Source organism: Dama dama, unplaced genomic scaffold, assembly GCF_033118175.1.
Source record: "Dama dama isolate Ldn47 unplaced genomic scaffold, ASM3311817v1 ptg000080l, whole genome shotgun sequence".
NCBI lineage: Eukaryota > Metazoa > Chordata > Mammalia > Artiodactyla > Cervidae > Dama > Dama dama.
This window is the reverse complement of record NW_026870899.1, coordinates 8,180,226-8,192,832: the sequence shown is the minus strand read 5'-3', so window position 1 is coordinate 8,192,832 and position 12,607 is coordinate 8,180,226.

The window sequence follows — 12,607 nt, the reverse complement described above, 5'->3', positions numbered from 1 at the left end:
ATGCTCTTCATATTTTTGACACCTTTTGAAGCTCTTCATATTTTTCACACCTTTTCAGGCTCTTCATGTTTTTGAACACCGTTTCATGCTCTTCCTATTTTTCAAACCGTTTCTTGGTCCTCATATTTGTTACACCTTTTGAAGCTATTCATATATTTCACACCTTTTCAGACTCTTCATGTTTTTCAACACAACTTCATGCCTCTCCTATTTTTCAGACCGTTTCATGCTCCTCATATTTTTGATACCTTTTGAAGATCTTCATATTTTTCACAACTTTTGAAGCTCTTCATATTTTTCACAACTTTTCAATCTCTTCATGTAATTGAACACCGCTTCATGCTCCTCCTATTTTTCAGACCGTTTCATGCTCCTCATATTTTTGACACCTTTTGAAGCTCTTCATATTTTTCACAGCATTTCAGGCTCTTCATGTATTTGAACTCCGCTTCATGCTCCTCCTATTTTTCAGACCGTTTTATGCTCCTCATATTTTTGACACCTTTTGAAGCTCTTCATATTTTTCACAACTTTTCCGGCTCTTCATGTTTTTGAGCACCGCTTCATGCTCCTCCTATTTTTCAGAGAGTTTCATGCTCCTCATGTATTTCACACCTTTTGAACCTCTTCATATTTTTCACATCTTTTCAGGCTCTTCATTTTCTTCAACATCTCTTCATGCTCCTCATATTTTTCAGACCGTTTCTTGCTCCTCATATTTTTGACACTTTTTGAAGCTCCTCATATGTTTTCACACCTTTTCAGCCTCTTCATGTTTTTGAACACCGTTTCATGCTATTCCTATTTTTCAGACCGTTTCATTCTCCTCATATATTTGACACCTTTTGAAGCTCTTCATATTTTTCACACTTTTCAGGCTCTTCATGTATTTGAAAACCGCCTCATGTTCCTCCTATTTTTCAGACCGTTTCATGTCCAAATGTATTTCACACCTTTTGAAGCTCTTTATATTTTTCAAAACTTTTCAGGCCCTTCATGTGTTTGATCAGCATTTCATGCTCCTCCTATTTTTCAGACCATTTCATGCTCCTCATATTTTTGACACCTTTTGAAGCTCTTCATATTTTTCACACCTTTTCCTGCTCTTCATATTTTTGAACACCCCTTCATGCTCCACCTATGTTTCAAACCGTTTCATTCTCCTCCTATTTTTGAAACCTTTTGAAGCTCTTCATATTTTTCACATCTTTTCAGGCTCTTCCTTTTTTTCAACACCACTTCATGCTCGTCCTATTTGTCAGACCGTTTCATTCTCATCTCATTTTTGACACCTTTTGAAGCTCTTCATATTTTTCACACCTTTTGAAGCTCTTCATATTTTCCACACTTTTTCAGTCTCTTCTTGTTTTTCAACACAGCTTCAACCTCCTCCTATTTTACAGACCGTTTCATGCTCCTCATATTTTTGACACCTTTTGTAGCTCTTCATATTTTACACGTATTCAGGCTCTTCATGTTTTTCAACACCGTTTCTTGATCCTCCTATTTTTCAGACGGTTTCAAGCTCTTCATATTTTTCACAACTTTTGAAGCTCTTCATATTTTTCACACCTTTTCAGGCTCTTCATGTTTTTCAACACCGCTTCATGCTCGTCCTATTTTTCAGACGGTTTTATCCTCCTCATATTTTGACACCTTTTGAAGCTCTTCATATTTTCCACACCTTTTCAGTCTCTTCTTGTTTTTCAACACAGCATCAACCTCCTCCTATTTTACAGACCGTTTCATGCTCCTCATATTTTTGACACCTTTTGAAGCTCTTCCTATTTTTCACACCTTTGCAGGCTCTTCAAGTTTTTGATCACAGTTTCAGGCTCCTCCTATTTTTCAGACCGTTTCATGCTCCTCATATTTTTGACACCTTTAGAAGCTCTTCATATTTTTCACACCTTTTCACGCTCTTCATGTTTTTCAACACCGCTTCATGCTCCTCCTATATTTCAGACCGTTTCATGCTCCTCATATTTTTGACACCTTTTGAAGCTCTTCATATATTTCACAGCTTTTCAGGCTCTTCTTTTTTTTTCAACACCACTTCATGCTCCTCCTATTTTTCAGACCGTTTCATGCTCATCTCATTTTTGACACCTTTTGAAGCTCTTCATATTCTTCACACCATTTCACGCTCTTCATGTTTTTCAACACCGCTTCATGCTCCTCCTATATTTCAGACCGTTTCATGCTCCTCATATTTTTGACACCTTTTGAAGCTCTTCATATATTTCACAGCTTTTCAGGCTCTTCTTTTTTTTTCAACACCACTTCATGCTCCTCCTATTTTTCAGACCGTTTCATGCTCCTCATATTTTTGACACCTTTAGAAGCTCTTCATATTTTTCACACCTTTTCACGCTCTTCATGTTTTTCAACACCGCTTCATGCTCCGCCTATTTTTCAGACCGTTCATTCCCCTCATAATTTTGAAACATTTTGAAGCTCTTCTTATTTTTCACACCTTTTCAGGCTCTTTATGGTTTTCAAGACCGCTTCATGCTCCTGCTATTTTCTAGACTGTTCATGCTCCTCATATTTTTGACACCTTTTGAAGCTCTTCATATTTTTCACACCTTTTCAGGCTCTTCATGTTTTTCAACACCGCTTCATGCTCCTCCTAATTTTCAGACCGTTTCATGCTCCTCATATTTTTGACACCTTTTGAAGCTCTTCATATATTTCACACTTTTTCAGGCTCATCATGTTTTTCAACACCACTTCATGCTCCTCCTATTTTTCGGGCCGTTTCATGCTCATCTCATTTTTGACACCTTTTGAAGCTCTTCATATTTTTCACACCTTTAGAAGCTCTTCATATCTTTCACACATTTTTAGTCTCTTCACGTTTTTCAACACCACTTCATGCTTCTCATATTATTGAGACAGTTTCATGCTCCTAATATTTTTGACACGTTATGAAGCTCTTCATATTTTTCACACCTTTTCAGACTCTTCATGCTTTTCAAAACCGCTTCATGCTTCTCCTATTTTTCAGACCGGTTCATGCTCCTCATATTTTTCACATCTTTTGATGATCTTCATATTTTTCACACCTTTTCAGGCTCTTCATGTTTTTAAACATCACTTCTTGCTCCTCCTATTTTTCAGACCGTTTCATGCTCCTCATATTTTTGACAAATTTTGAAGATCTTCATATTTCTCACACCTTTTCAGGGTCTTCATGTTTTTCAACACCGCTTCATGCCCCTCCTATCTTTCAGAACATTTCATGCTCATCTCATTTTTGACACATTTTGAAGCTCTTCATATATTTCACACCTTTTGAAGCTCTTCATAATTTTCACACGTTTTCAGGCTCTTCATGTTTTTCAACACGGCTTCATGATCCTCCTATTTTCATACCGTTCATGCTCCTCATATTTTTGACACCTTTTGAAGTTCTTCCTATTTTTCACAACTCTTCATGCTCTTCATGTTTTTCGACACGGCTTCATGCTCCTCCTATTTTTCAGCCTGTTTCATGCTCCTCATATTTTTGACACCTTTTGAAGCTCTTCATATTTTTCACACCTTTTCATGCTCTTCATGATTATCAACAACGTCTCATGCTCCTCCTATTTTTTTGACCGTTTCATGCTCCTCATATTTTTGACACCTTTTTAAGCTCTTCTTTTTTTTCACACCTTTTCATGGTCTTCATATTTTTCAACACCGTTTCATGCTTCTTCTAATTTTCAGACCGTTTCATTCTCCTCATAATTTTGACGCCTTTTGCAGCTCTTCTTATACTTCACAACTCTTCAGGCTCTTCATGATTTTCAACACCTTTTCAGGCTCTTTCTATTTTTCAGACCGTTTCATGCTCCTCATATTTTTTACACCTTTTGACGCTCTTTATATTATTCAGACCTTTCCATGCTCTTCATTTTTTAGAACACCGCTTCATGCTCCTCCTATTTTTCAGACCGTTTCATGCTCCTCATATTTTTGATACCTTTTGAAGCTCTTCATATTTTTCACACATTTTCAGGCTCTTCATGTTTTTCAACAACACTTCATGCTTCTCCTACTTTTTGAGACCGTTTCATGCTCCTCATATATTTGACACCTTTTGAAGCTCTTCATATTTTTCACACCTTTTCAGGCTCTTCATTTTTTTCAACACCGCTTAATGCTCCTCCTGTTTTTCAGACCGTTTCATGCTCCTCATTTTTTGACACCTTTTGAAGCTCTTCATATATTTCACACCTTCAGGCTCTTCATGTTTTTCAACACCGCTTCATGATCCTCCTATTTTTCAAACCTTTTCATGCTCCTCATATGTTTCACACCTTTTCAAGTTCTTCATGTTTTTTAACACCTTTTCTTGCTCCTGCTATATTTCAGACCGTTTCATGTTCCTCATATTTTGACACCTTTTGAAGCTCTTCAAGTTTTTCACACCTTTCCATGCTCTTCATGTTTTTCAACACCGTTTCATGCTCCTCCTATTTTTGAGACCGTTTCAGGCTCCTCATATTTTGACACCTTTTGAAGCTCTTCATATTTTTCACACCTTTCCATGCTCTTCATGTTTTTCAAATCCGTTTCATGCTCCTCCTATTTTTCAGACCCATTCAGGCTCCTCATATTTTTCAGATCGTTTTATGGTCCTCATATTTTTGACACCTTTTGAAGCTCTTCATATTTTTCACACCTTTTCAGGCTCTTCATGTGTTTCAACACCGTTTCTTGCTCCTCATATTTTTGACACCTTTTTAAGCTCTTCATATTTTTAACACCTTTTCATGCTCTTCATGTTTATCATCAACGTCTCATGCTCCTCCTATTTTTTGACCGTTTCATGCTCCTCATACTTTTGACACCTTTTTAAGCTCTTCATGTTTTTCACACCCTTTCATGGTCTTCATATTTTTCAACACCGTTTCATGCTTCTTCTAATTTTCAGACCGTTTCATGCTCCTCATATTTTTGACGCCTTTTGCAGCTCTTCTTATTCTTCACACGTTTTCAGGCTCTTCATGATTTTCAACACCTTTTCATGATCCTCCTATTTTTCAGACCGTTTCTTGCTCCTCATAATTTTTACACCTTTGAAGCTCTTCATATTTTTCACACGTTTTTAGGCTCTTCATGTTTTTGAACACCGTTTCATGCTCCTCCTAATTTTCAGACCTTTTCATGCACTTCATATTTTTGACACCTTTTGAAGCTTCATATATTTCACACCTTTTCTGGCTCTTCATGTTTTTCTACACCGCTTCATTCTCCTCCTAATTTTAATACTGTTTCATGCTCTTCATAATTTTGGCACCTTTTGAACCTCTTCATATTATTCACACCTTTTCAGGCTCTTCATGTTTTTCAACACCGCTTCATGCTCCTCCTATTTTTCAGACCGTTTCATGCTCCTCATATTTTTGACACCTTTTAAAGCTCTTCATATTTTTCACACCTTTTCAGGATCTTCACGTTTTTCAACACCGCTTCATGTTCCTTCTATTTTTCAGACCGTTTCATGCATCTCATATTTTTGACTCCTTTTAAGTTCTTCATATATTTCACACCTTTTCAGGCTCTTCATGTTTTTCAACACCGCTTCATGCTCCTCCTATTTATCAGACGATTTCATGCTCCTCCTATTTTTCAGACAGTTTCATGCTCTTCATATTTTTGACACCTTTTGAAACTCTTCATATATTTCACACCTTTTCAGGCTCTTCATGTTTTTGAACACAGTTACATGCTCCTCATATTTTTCAGACCATATCATGCTCTTCATATTTTTGACACCTTTTGAAGCTCTTCATATTTTTCACACCTTTTCAGGCTTTTCATGTTTTTCAACCACGTTTCATGCTCCTCGTATTTTTCAGACCGTTTCATGCTCTTCATATTTTTGAAACCTTTTGAAACTCTTCATATATTTCACACCTTTTCAGACTCTTCATGTTTTTGAACACAGTTTCATGCTGCTCCTATTTTTCAGACCCTTTCATGCTCCTCATATTTTTGAAACCTTTTGTAGTTCCTCATATTTTTTCACACCATTTCAGGCTCTTCATGTTTTTGAACACCGTTTCACGCTCCTCCTACTTTTCAGAGCGTTTCATGCTCCTCATATTTTTGACACCTTTTGAAGTTCCTCATATTTTTCACACCTTTTCAGGGTTTTCATGTTTTTCTACACCACTTCATGCTCCTCCTATTTTTCAGACCGTTTCATGCCCCTCATATTTTTGACACCTTTTGAAGCTCTTTATATGTTTCACACCTTTTGAAGCTCTTCATATTTTTTAACACCGTTTCATGCTCCTACTATTTTTCAGACCGTTTCCTGCTCCTCATATTTTCCACACCTTTTGAAGCTTGACATAAATTCACAGCTTTTCAGGATCTTCATGTTTTAGAATACCGCTTCATGCTCCTCCTATTTTTCAGACCGTTTCATGCTCCTCTCATTTCTCAAATCTTTTGAAGCTGTTCATATATTTCACACATTTTCAGGCTCTTCCTGATTTTCAACACCGCTTCATGCTCCTCCTATTTTTCAGACCGTTTCAAGCTCCTTATGTATTTCACACATTTTGAAGCTCTTCATATTTTACACACCTTTTCAGGCTCTTCATGATTTTCAACACCACATTATGCTCCTCCTATTTTTCAGACCGTTTCACGTTCCTTATACTTTGACACCATTTAAAGCTTTTCATATTTTTTACACCCTTTCAGGCTCTTCATGTTTTTCAAGACGGCTTCATGCTCCTCCTATTTTTCTGACAGTTTCATGCTCCTCATATTTTACACATTTTGTGAAGCTCTTCATATTTTTCACACCTTTTCAGGCTCTTCATGTTTTTCAACACCAGTTCATGGTTCTCCTATTTTTCAGACCATTACATGCTCCTCATATTTTTGACACCTTTTGAAGCTCTTCATATTTTTCACACCTTTTCAGGCTCTTCATATTATTGAACACAGTTTAAGGCTCCTCGTATTTTTCAGACCGTTTCATGCTCCTCATATTTTTGACACCTTTATAAGCTCTTCATATTTTTCACACCTTTTCAGGCTCGTCATGTTGTTGAACACCACTTCATGCTCCTAATATCTTTAAAACCGTTTCATGCTCATCTCATTCTTGACACCTTTTGAAGCTCTTCATATTTTTCACACGTTTTCAGGCTCTTCATGTTTTTTTTTTATGTATTTTTTTTTATTTATTTTTATATTTTTTCATGTTTTTGAACACCGCTTCATGCTCCTCCTATTTTTCAGACCATTTCATACTCCTCATATTTTTCACAACATTTGAAGCTCTTCATATTTTTCACACCTTTTCAGGCTCTTCATGTGTTTCAACACCGCTTCATGCTCCTCCTATTTTTCAGACCGCTTCATGCTCCTCATGTATTTCACACCATTTGAAGCTCTTCATATTTTTCACATCTTTTCAGGCTCTTCAAATTTTTCAACACCGCTTCATGCTCCTCCTATATTTCAGACCGTTTCATACTCCTCATATTTTTGACACCATTTGAAGCTCTTCATATTTTTCACACCTTTTCAGGCTCTTGATGTTATTAAACACCGTTTCATGCTGCTCCTACATTTCAAACCGTTTCATACTCCTCATATTTTTGACACATTTTGAAGCTCTTCATATATTTCACACCTTTTCAGGCTGTTCATGTTTTTCAACACCACTTCATGCTTCTCCTATTTTTCAGATTGCTTCATGCTCATCTCATTTTTGACACCTTTTGAAGCTGTTCATATTTTTCACACCTTGTGAAGCTCTTTATATTTTTCACAAGTTTTCAGGCTCTTCATGTTTTTGAACACCGCTTCATGCTCCTCCTATTTTTCAGACCGTTTCAGGCTCCTCATATTTTTGACACCATTTGAAGCTCTTCATATTTTTCACACCTTTTCAGGCTCTTCATGTTTTTGAACACCACTTCATGCTCCTCCTATTTTTCAGACCGTTTCATGCTCCTCATATGTTTGACCCCTTTTGAAGCTCTTCATATTTTTCACACCTTTTCAGGCTCTTCATGTTTTTGAGGACCGCTTCATGCTCCTCCTATTTTTCCGACCGTTTCATGCTCCTCATAATTTTGACACCTTATTAAGCTCTTCAGATTTTTCAGAGTTTTTCAGGCTCTTCATGTGTTTCAACACTGCTTCATTCTCCTCCTATTTTTCAGACCGTTCCATTCTCCTCATATTTTGACACCTTTGAAACTCTTCATATATTTCAAACCTTTTACGGCTCTTCATGTTTTTCAACACCTCTTCATGCTCCTCCTATTTTTCGGTCATTTCATGCTTCTCATATTCTTGACACTTTTTGAAGCTCTTCATAATTTTCACACCTTTTCATTCTATTCATCTTTTTCAAAACCGTTTCATGCTTATCCAATTTTTCAGGCTGTTTCATGCTTCTCATATATTTGACACCTTTTGAAGCTCTTCATATTTTTCACACCTTTTCAGGCTCTTCATGTTTTTAAACACCGCCTCATGCTCCTCCTATTTTTCAGACCGTTTCTTGCTCCTCAAATTTTTTACACATTTTGAACCTCTTCATATTTTTCACACCTTTTCATGCTCTTCGTGTTTTTGACCACCGCTTCATGATCCTCCTATTTTTCAGACCGTTTTATGCTACTCATATTTTTGACACGTTTTGAAGCTCTTCATATTTTTCACACCTTTTCAGGCTCTTCATGTTTTTAAACACCGCTTCATTCTCCTCCTATTTTTGAGACCGTTTTAATGCTCCTCATATTTTTGACACCTTTTGAAGCTCTTCATATTTTTCACACCTGTTCAGGCTCTTCATGTTTTTGACCACCGGTTCATACTCCTCGTATTTTTCAGACAGTTTTATGCTCCTCATAATTTTGTCTCCTTTTTAAGCTCTGCATATTTTTCACACCTTTTCAGTCTCTTCATGTATTTGAGGACCGCTTCATGCTCCTCCTGTTTTTCAGACCGTTTCATGCTCCTCATATTTTTGACACCTTTTTAAGCTCTTCATATTTTTCACACTTTTTCAGGCTCTTCATGTGTTTCAACACCGCTTAATTCTCATCGTATTTTTCAGAATCTTTCATGCTCCTCATATTTTTGAGACCTTTTGAAGCTCTTCATATATTTCAAACCTTTTCAGGATCTTCATGTTTTTTTACATGGCTTCATGCTCCTCCTATTTTTCAGACCGTTTCATTCCCCTCATATTTTTGACACCTTTGAAGCTCTTCACATATTTCACAACTTTTAAGGCTCCTCATGTTTTTCAACACCGCTTCATGCTCCTCCTATTTTTCAGTCGTTTCATGCTTCTCATATTTTTGACACCTTTTGAAGCTCTTCATATATTTCACACCTTTTCAGGATCTTCATATTTTTGACGTCTGCTTCATGCCCCTGCTATTTTTCAGAATGTTTCATGCACCTCATATTTTTGAAACCTTTTGAAGCTCTTCATATTTTTCACACCTTTTCAGGCTCTTCATGTTTTGCAACACCGCTTCATGCTCCTCCTATTTTTCAGACCGTTTTATGCTCCTCCTAATTTTAACACCCTTGAAGCTCTTCATATTTTTCACACCTTTTCAGGCTCTTCATGTTTTTGAACACCGCTTCATGCTCCTCCTATGTGTCAGACCGATTCATGCTCCTCATATTTTTGAAACCTTTTGAAGCTTTTCATATTTTTCACACCTTTTCAGGGTTTCATGTTTTGAACACCGCTTCATGCTCCTCCTATTTTTCAGACTGTTTTATGCTCCTCATATATTTGACACCTTTTGAAGCTCTTCAGATATTTCACACCTTTTCAGGCTCTTCATGTTGTTTAACACCGCTTTTTGCTCCTCTATTTTTCAGATAGTTTCATGTTCCTCCTATTGTTCAGACCGTTTCATCCACCTCATATTTTTAACACCTTTTGAAGCTCTTCATATTTTTCACACATTTTCAGGCTCTTCATGTTTTTCAACACCGCTTCATGCTCCTCCTATTTTTCAGACCGCTTCCTGATCCTCATAATTTTCACACCTTTTGAAGCTCTTCATATTTTTCACACCTTTTCAGGCTCTTCATGTTTTTGAACACCGCTTCATGCTCCTCCTTTTTTTCAAACAGTTTCATGCTCCTCATATTTTTGACACCTTTTGATGCTATTCATATTTTTCACACCTCTTCAGGCTCTTCATGTTTTTCAACACCGCTTCATGCTCCTCGTATTTTTCAGACCGTTTCATGCTTCTCATAATTTTGACACCTTTTCTAGCTCTTCATATATTTCACACCTTTTCATGCTCTTCATGTTTTTCAACACCGTTTCATGCTCCTGCTATTTTTCATACGGTTTTATCCTACTCATATTTTTGACTCGTTTTGAAGCTCTTCATATTTTTCACACCTTTTCAGGCTCTTCATGTTTTTAAACACCGCTTCATTCTCCTCCTATTTTTCAGACCTTTTCATCCTCCTCATATTTTTGACACATTTTGAAGCTCTTCATATTTTTCACAGTGTTTCAGGCTCTTCATGTTTTGGACCACCGCTTCATGCTCCTCCTTTTTTTCAGTCCGTTTCATGCTCCTCATAATTTTGACACCTTTTGAAGCTCTTCATATTTTTCACACCTTTTCAGGCTCTTCATGTTTTTCAAACCTCTTCATGCTCCTCCAATTTTCGATCGTTTCATGCTTCTCATATTTTTGACACCTTTTGAAGCTCTTCATATTTTTCACACCTTTTCAGGTTCTTCATGTTTTTCAACACCACTTCATGTTCCTCCTATTATTCAGACCATTTCATTCTCATCGCATTTTTGACACCTTTTGAAGCTCTTCATATTTTTCACACCTTTTGAAGCTCTTCATATTTTTCACACGTTTTCAGGCTCTTCATGTTTTTCAACACTGCTTCATGCTCCTCTTGTTTTTCAGACCGTTTCAAGCTCCTCATGCATTTCACACCTTTTGAAGCTCTTCATATTTTTCACACCTTTTCAGGCTCTTCATGTTTTTCCACACCGTTTCATGATCCTCCTATTTTTCAGACCGTTTCCTGCTCCTCATAATTTTCACACCTTTTGAAGCTCTTCATATTTTTCACACCTTTTCAGGCTCTTCATGTTTTTCAACACTGCTTCTAGCTCCTCCTAATTTTCAGACCGTTTCATGCTCCTCATATTTTTGACACCTTTTGAAGTTCTTCATATTTTTCACACCTTTTCAGGCTCTTCATGTTTTTGACCACCGCTTCATGCTCCTCCTATTTTTGACACCTTTTGAAGCTCTTCATATTTTTCACACCTTTTCAAAATCTCATGATTTTGGACACAGCTTCATGCTCGTCCTGTTTTTAAGGTTGTTTCATGCTCCTCATGTATTGCACACCTTTTGAAGCTCTTCATATATTTCACACCTTTTCAGGCTCTTCATGTTTTTGAACACCGCTTCATGCTCCTCCTATTTTTCAGACCGCTTCATGCTCCTCCTATTTTTCAGACCGTTTCATGCTCCTCCTATATTTCAGACCATTTCATGCTCCTCATATTTTTGACACATTTTGAAGCTCTTCATATTTTTCACATCTTTTCAGGCTCTTCATGTTTTTCAACACCGCTTCATGCTCCTCCTATTTTTCAGACCGTTTCATGCTCCTCTCATTTCTGACACATTTTGAAGCTCTTCAAATATTTCACACATTTTCAGGCTCTTCATGTTTTTCAACACCACTTCATGCTCCTCCTATATTTCAGACCGTTTCATGCTCATCTCATTTTTGACACCTTTTGAAGCTCTTCATATTTTTCACAACTTTTGAAGCTTTTCATATTTTTCACACATTTTCAGGATCTTCAGGTTTTTCAACACCGCTTCTAGCTCCTCCTAATTTTCAGACCGTTTCATGCTCCTCATATTTTTGACACCTTTTGAAGCTCTTCATATTTTTCACACCTTTTGAAGTTCTTCATATATTTCACACCTTTTTAGGCTCTTCTTTTTTTTGAACACCACTTCATGCTCCTCCTATTTTCCAGACCGTTTCATGCTCATCTCATTTTTGATACCTTTTGAAGCTCTTCATATTTTTCACACCTTTTGAAGCTGTTCATATTTTTCACACGTTTTCAGGCTCTTCATGTTTTTCAACACCACTTCATGCTTGTCCTATTTTCAGACCGTTTCATGCTCCTCATATTTTGACACCTTTTGAAGCTCTTCATATATTTCACAGCTTTTCAGGCTCTTCTTATTATTGAACACCCCTTCATGCTCCTCATATTTTTCAGACCGATTCATGCTCCTCATATTTTTGACACCATTTGAAGCTCTTCATATTTTTCACACCTTTTCAGGCTCTTCATGTTTTTGAACACCGATTCATGCTCCTCGTATTTTTCAGACCGTTTCATGCTCCTCATGTATTTCACACATTTTGAAGCTCTTCATATTTTTCACACCTTTTCATGCTCTTCATGTTTATCAACACCACTTCATGCTCCTCCTATTTTTCAGACCGTTTCATGCTAATCTCATTTTGACACCTATTGAAGCTCTTCATATTTTTCCAACCTTTTGAAGTTCTTCATATTTTTCGCACC